The sequence below is a fragment of the Protopterus annectens genome, chromosome 4.part0 (genome assembly GCF_019279795.1).
Source record: "Protopterus annectens isolate FY-2018-M chromosome 4.part0, PAN1.0, whole genome shotgun sequence".
NCBI lineage: Eukaryota > Metazoa > Chordata > Ceratodontiformes > Protopteridae > Protopterus > Protopterus annectens.
The window spans coordinates 1738422270-1738430194 of record NC_056733.1 but is presented as its reverse complement, the minus strand read 5'-3'; the positions used below and the strand labels follow the sequence as shown (position 1 = coordinate 1738430194).

The window sequence follows — 7925 nt, the reverse complement described above, 5'->3', positions numbered from 1 at the left end:
CACATGAGCCAGCACTCCTCAGAGTATGGTGAAGAAATAATTAATAAATAGCAAATTCCTTACAAAGTGAACATAACTATTTAAGCAATAACCCATGCCTGGGTGTGGGTAATGCTGGATTTTCCCACGGTTGGTGCGGTTTGGTCATGAGGTCAAAGCCTGAGTGGCCAAACAAAGACAACCGTGGGTAAATCCAGTATTACCCCCACCCAGAAGTGGGTTATTGCTATTATACAATGACATTATTTAAGAAATAAAATACTTACTTTTCTTAAATAATGGCATTGTATAATGCCTCTGTGCTGCCCTTCTGCAGCTGTCCGGTATTCTGCGGCAGTTCTGATGTACTGTGCATGCATATGCTTTTGCAGTATGTCAGAGCTGTGTGTGAAAGCAATGGAGAAAGGAAGATCTCCGTTCCCTTTTTTAAAGTTGTCTCACTATGTTAAATGAGTTTAACATAGTGAAATATCTTTAAAAAAAGCAACAGAGAAAGGAAGATCTTCGTTGCTTTTTTTAAGATATCTCGCTTTGTTAAACTCGTTTAACATAGCGAGATTACAGCAACAGACCTCTTCCATTCTCCGTTGCTACCAAAAACACAAAAAAATGAAGTCTTATACTAATGGGAAAAGTCCGGGCGACTGGACCTTTTCTATTAGTATAAGTCGGATTTACAACAGGCACGCTGACCAATCAGCATGCACGTTTTAGAATATTAATGGGGGGGGGGGTCATTGTATAATCTGCCATAACAGCATACTGGTTTTGGCTTAATTAGCCTTCATCCGTGCTTCAGTACCAACAAACAATGTTACAATACTTAAATACACACCTCTTCCAAATGATTGGTCTCTTAAAATTTCTCATTAAGTGCAGGAGTGAACAAGGCTCCCAGCCTTTATTATTTAACATGGTGTGCCAGGCTCCTTTGTTATCCCTGTTTAACACAATCTTATCAATAATAATAAAATAAAACATTGCAGTTTTGTGCTGTAAAGTATGTCTGTATAAAGCATTGGATCTTCTGGCACATCTGATGTAACTAAGATGTTCAGAAATCCCGAGTTTCAATGATTGTGAAGTTTTTGTCCAACATGTGGCCAAATATATAACCCAGTCTGTATCACAATTCCCAAAAATATTAATTTGATACACCTTTCATGTATTCTACAGCCTTAGGAACATATTTACAAAAACTGAAATGACCACAGGGATGGCAACCTTTTACTACTGCACCCTTTAAAATCAACTGTCCCAAAGACTGTTTAACTAAATCACCTTTCTTGTAGTGATTAAACCATTCATCCAAGGTCTTGCTCCTTCTAAAAGAAAAAAAAGACAACTTCCAGGTAATATGTTTTTTAAACAATCATCCTTCAGAATGTGCCAGTATTTTTGAAACAGATCCATGAAAAAACTAGTATTACAACCAAAATTCGTGGTAAGTCTAGGGGGTCCAATCAAATCTTTTCTTGTTGGTATTGTAATAATTGATTCCTACCAACTTGCTTTATTGAACCACAGATATTCTGTATATTGGATTGCTTAAAGTCCTCTGTCACAAAACCTCCTCACCATGTCCAGCATTTCAGCATTATATACAGATTCAGAATAACACATTCTTTTTAATCTTATAAACTGAGATTTTGGTATATTTCTTATAACATGTGGGGGTGACAACTACTCACTTGCAAAAGAGTATTTACCTGGGGAAACTTCCTAAAGATAAGTCCTCTGTCACAAAACCTCCTCACCATGTCCAGCATTTCAGCATTATATACAGATTCAGAATAACACATTCTTTTTAATCTTATAAACTGAGATGTTGGTATATTTCTTATAACATGTGGGGGTGACAACTACTCACTTGCAAAAGAGTATTTACCTGGGGAAACTTCCTAAAGATATGACTACTCAAAGTCCCATCTTCCTCAACTGTAACTAAGACATCCAGGAATGTAATCTGTTTGGGGGTCATGATGTATATGAATCCCAAAAGACTGAAAATTCAAAATACTAAATGCATTTTTAATGCAGGGGGTAAGCCGCCCATGCACCCCTTATGTGGGAGGCTGCACCCCCCACCCCCTGCTAACAAGATCGCACAACAGTGGAGAAGGGGCAAATTCCATCATTCAGTATTTTGAACTTTCAGCCTTTTGGGATTTAGTCTTTTGGTTTTTCAGTCTTCTGAAGTAGACCCCTTACTTTATTTACATACATGGTGCTGAAAAACATGTAACATAGAAAATGAATTGCGTAACATTCCCTGAGTTGATGCTGATGTTTGTCTACCATATGTAGATTACATACTGCTGACTTTTTCTGACATAACCAGTCAATATGGAAAAAAAACTCATGTCAGTGTATAGAAATATCTCCACAGGGTTTTTACTAGCAAGTGACTACTGCAGTCATTCCCCTATGATATTTTAAGTAGAGAAAGTATATAAAACAAAACAAATTTGCTGATGGACCATATCTGTATAATGAGTTTAAAATGTAAGCAGTGATTTATTTACAGAACCACTGATGATCTTTTAACTAAATTTTAAGTTGCTGAGACAGTACTGGAGTGGGGTATAAGCTGGTATTTTCATATACTTGCTCTGAACTATAACTCTTGTGAAACTGTATTTTTGTACTACCTGTACAAATTTAGTTTTAGTTGCATTCTTAGCTGAACACAGAGCTGAGCAAGCTGGCACTGAAATTAATGTATAAAGCAAGAGTTCAAGAAATTTCCTCAAATACTTGAGAATCAGGTCGAAGAATGACAAAGCATAAAGATACAGTATTTATAACTTTCTTTTTATGGTGTATGCAAGACATTAAAGAGATATTCTGGGTAATTTATGAAAACGTTTAATGGATATTTTTTAGATGAAAGTTGTATAAAACTGTGGAAATAGACACCAGAGAAATTAATAAATCCTTAAGGATGTAAAAAAGAAAGAATCACGGAAATTTTCAAGTGCTTCAGTATTGATCAGCAAAGCTGAGTACAGCATCTTGTTTCAGGAAAATGGATGTGCAAGAAGCTGGAGTAGATGTCCAGCTAGGATGGTGCAGGATCAATATCAGAATGTTTCTTTTGGAGAAAGAGAATGCTTCTCTAGCACAGTAGTCTCCTCTGCTGTAGCAGGAGGAGTTTGCAAGGCTTTGCAAGTGCCAAGTTACGCCTGTGTTTGGGGAAGGTAACACACTGCTGCTGAGCTAGGGTGACATTACAGCCAGTTAGTGAAATTAGGGACTGTACCATCCTTATTTATAATAACATTTATAGTTTTCTTGGGTTTTCTCTCCTTTTCAGCTGGGATCACAAACCGGTGCCTGCAACTCCATCATTTTGCCATTTACTTGGTTTGTCTGTAGTCTGTTAAGCAGCATGCTGCAAACCATCTGCAGAACCACTGCTTATTATTTTCAACAGAAACATGTCTGTGCAAGGGCAGTTATCTTCCATGTGGTTCCCTCAAACATCAAACACAGTATACTCATTTCTTCAAGGAAAAGAGTTATTTCCAGAATACTCATGTGTTCAAACTAAACTTAGTGAGGACTGAGGACTGAATCCTAATGCCAAATTGTCAGTATGGGGAATGATTCAAGATTTCTCAAAGATTCAAATAAACGTTATTGTCATTTAGGAAACAAGTGTTACCTAAATGAAATTTGAGTGTCAGCTCTTATACAGGAAGTAAAACCACACACAAAGACAAGACATGATAGGTATTAAAGAAAAAGCAATAATTACAGTACATAAGTAAATGGCTGGTAGCTGACACACATGCTTGTATACTATTTATATACACTGGACTACACTGACTACTAGATGATTAACACATGAAAAGAAAAAGTACACTATACACAGAGGTGAGACTGGGTGATATTGCACAATAAGGAAGTGATTGGAATTGTACTTGAATGAAAATATATTAATTTTAGTAGGTAAATAAATAGAATTGCTGTATGAAAACAGGAAAAGAATGAGAATGTAACAATCTATTATAGGTCTGATACATCCAGAGTTACATCTGAGTTAATGAGTCTTATTGCAGTTGGATAAAAACTGTTCGTGAATCTGGAGGTCCTGCAGAGGATACTCCATAACCTTCTACCCGATGCAAGTATAGTGAACCAACCATAGACTGGATGAGAAGTGTCACTCAGTATTTTGTGCGACCACTTTTTACATCTCATTTCAAAGAGCGCCTGTAAGGTAGGAAGACTAGTGTTCATGATCTTATTATTCTTTGCAGCTTCTTCCTTTCAGCCTTTCTGCTGTTACCAAACCATACACTGCAGTTGCTGGTGATAATGCTCTCAGTGGCTCCTCTGTAGAAGGTATTTAGAGCATTCCTAGAAAGCTTTGCTTTTCTAAGCCTTCTCAGGAAGTGTAGTCACTGGTGGGCTTTTTTAATTAGCTGGCCTGTGTTTGTACCCCAAGAAAGATCCTCTGATATGTGTGTACTCCTAGGAACTTTGTGGTTTGAACTCTCTCCACTTCTTCACCGTTGATCTTGAGGGGCAGGTGCATGACAGAGTTTTTTCTGGAGTCAATAATTATTTCCTTTCCTTTATTGACATTCAGGTCCAAATTGTTGTAATTGTACCATTCATTCAGAAAGCTGACCTCACTCCTATACCCACTCTCATCATCATCACTTATGAGTCCCACCACTGTGGTGTCATCAGCGAATTTGATGATGTGGTTGTTGCTAACTTTCACAGAGCAGTCATGGGTAAGGACTGCAAACAGTAGAGGACTCAGCACACAGCCCTGGGGTACTTCAGTGTTGATTGTAATACTACTGAAGTGTTGTCACCAGCATAGGTCTTTTGTGGTCTTCCAGTCAGGAAATCAAGGATCCAGTTGCACAGCCCTTTATTTATGCCAAGGTTGATTAGCTTTTCTATAAGTTGCATTGGAATCACTGTATTGAATGCAAAGCTGAAATCTATGAACAACAGCCTGGCATAGTTGTTCTTCTCTTCAAGATGCTTTAATGTGAGGTGAAGTGCCACCGAAATGGCATCAGCAGTTGATCTATTTGCCCAGTAGGCAAACTGCAGTGGGTCAAAGGATTGGGGTAGTACTGTAGCCAAATGCCTTTTAACCAGTCTTTCAAAGTATTTCATTACATTTTATGTAAGGGCCACCAGCCTGTAATCATTTAGGCAGGTGGAGTTTGCTTTTTTGGGCAAAGGGATTATGTTGGTAACTTTGAAGCATGCTGGCACTTTTTCCTGGACAAGTGAGGTATTGAAGATGTCCATCAGGACTATGCCGAGTTCGTCTGCACAACATTTCAATACTTTCTGTAGAATGTTATCTGGGGCAGCAGCCTTCCTGAGGTTCACTTTCCTCAGCTGGTTCCTTACATCCACAGCACTTTAGTTGAGTACTCCCTCCTTTTGGTCATTGAGAAGCTTTACAACCTCCAGGTTGTTTTTCTCTTCAAACCTGCCATAAAATATGTTTAGACTGTCCAGAAATTCAGTATTATCATCACACTGAGCTGACGTGATCATGCAGTCAGTTAGTTATTGAATACCATGCCACCATCTTTTTCAGTCTTTTCCATCCTCACAGCATCCTTGTATCCTCTTTCCATACTCCCTCTTGGGATCCTTGACACCCTTTTTTAGGTTAGCCCTTACCGTGCTCTGACTTTTCATATTCTTTATCCTGAAAGTAGTGTTTCTTGTCCTCAGCAGATCGTACACCTTGCTGTTTAGCCATGGTTTTTGGTTGACTCTTATTTTAATATTTTTGATGATTGTTACATCCTCCATGCATTTGGATATGTTGTCTCAGTATATTCATCTATGTTCACCAGATTATTCACCATGGCTGCCTCCCTGAAGACATCCCAATATGTGGTATCAAAGCATCCCCCAAGACATTCCATGGCTCCTTCATGCCAGACCCTGATTTGTTTCACAGTGAGCTTAGAGGTTTGTAAGCCAGTATTAGTTTTATGGAGATGTGATCATAGCTTCCCAGGTTTGGTTGCTGTACATCTTTATATGTCCCTTTTATGTTAGTGTAAGCCTTGTCCAGAGTATTTGCTCCCCTTGTGGGAAAATCTATAATTTGGTAGTAATTGGGTAGCACCTCCCTGAGATCTGCCTTGTTGAAGTCAGCAGCTATCATAAATGCACAGTCAAAATTCTTGCACTGTAGCTCACATATAGTATTGTGCAGTATATTTAGTGCTTCACTGATGTCAGCCTTCAGTGGTATATATACAGCTGCTACATAGAAACCATTTAGTTCTCTGGGCACATAAAAGGGTCTGCATTTCAGTATCAGAAATTCCACATTTACAGAGCAATGTTCAATCACAATGTTACAGTTTTACAGCAGCTATCATTCACAAAAATGCATGCTTCACCTTCCTTAGCTTTTCCACACAGAGCTAGGTTCCCATCAGCTCTGATAAATTGAAACCTTCAAGGCTTGCAGCATATCATACTAGTTATTTTTACTGTCTGCCAACTGTTTTATACCCTTTGCAGCTGCCCTCTGTCCCTAAATGGCTATACAAAGAGTAATCATGTTTAGCATAATGCAAAAATTCTTAACAGCTCTCTGTTGTGCTGCAAGGGTAGCTTATGTAGGCACTCTGCTTACCCTTAACTAATAATAATAGTAATAATAGTAGTAATAATAGTAGTAGTAGTAATAATAATAATAATAACAATAATATTTTATATAGTGCATGGAGTGCTGTGATTATGCTCAAGAAATTGCTAAATTACATCCTGGTTCAGTGCTGCTATAGCACAAGACCTGGCATTAACAACACTTCGAGGGGTGCTTAACAATTGTTAAGCACCTCCTAGGCACTGTTAACATCAAGTCTGCACTAAAATCAGACAGTGCTGACCAGAAAACAGCAGCAGCAGGATATGAAATAGCTTTGTTTCATCTCCCATCTTTACCTTCTTTCTGCTAAAGTACACACAGTACTTTGGTTACAAATGTTTCCCTTTCACAGGGAATATGTAAGATGTCAACCACTTCCCCACTGCTTTTCCAGCTTTCAAAACCAGCACAACACATCACTTTATTTTTAATCTAATTTTTGAAAAACTAGTAGTACACGAAGAAGATAAATCTCCATGCATTATAGAGAATTACGATCAGATCTCTGATTGTAACAAAGAATTATATGTTCTTGATATGGATGCCAAGATTCACCTCTTGAGTTTCGCTCCCAAGGTGAATGCTTTGGCATCCAGGTATCAAATACATAATATGCTTGTTATGGTTGGCGACCTGATCATAATTCTCTACAGTAATAATAATAATAATAATAATAATAATAATAATGTTTTATATATAATTTTATTCCAAAGCACTTTTCGTCCACAGTATTTGCACTGTCTTAATAGGCTGGGGATGCCAGTACAGTGGTGTGGTTACCCTTTTCTTTTATGATGAATGTTTTGGATTTTTACCTTCCCCTTTTATACCATGAAGGACAGTATCAGCAACAGGACTTGAAAAAGAGACTTCTGTTTAATGTTTCATTCAAAGGTTGACACATCTCATCATTACAGCATCCACCTTACACTTTGCTCAGAGTTAATTGTTTTGGAATGACTTTAGTCCATACATGGGACTGGAACTTACAACTTTCATGTTCAGAGATATTTGTGGCATGGACTATGCCACATTAACATCCTGTCATATCTGCCAAGACATGCAATATCAGAAGAACACTGTAGACATCTAAATATGAGAGCAGAACATCCATTTCTATGGCATACTTCACAAAATGATGGTATGTAACTATTGCTCATGAAATAGTATATGATTCTCAAATTTTAGGAAGATCTCCAGGTGTAGTTATCAGTTTCATTTAGTACTACTTTTTATCCTGCTGAAGGGAATTATGTAAAGTATTAAG

General features: G+C 37.8%; 1 protein-coding gene across 2 annotated transcripts in view; it reads left to right on the top strand.

Annotated features, from left to right (window-relative positions):
* The window catches only part of LOC122799999 (sialic acid-binding Ig-like lectin 11), a 426334-nt gene that overhangs the window by 336076 nt on the left and 82333 nt on the right, over positions 1 to 7925 (top strand). The gene's annotated exons all lie outside the window — the stretch shown is intronic.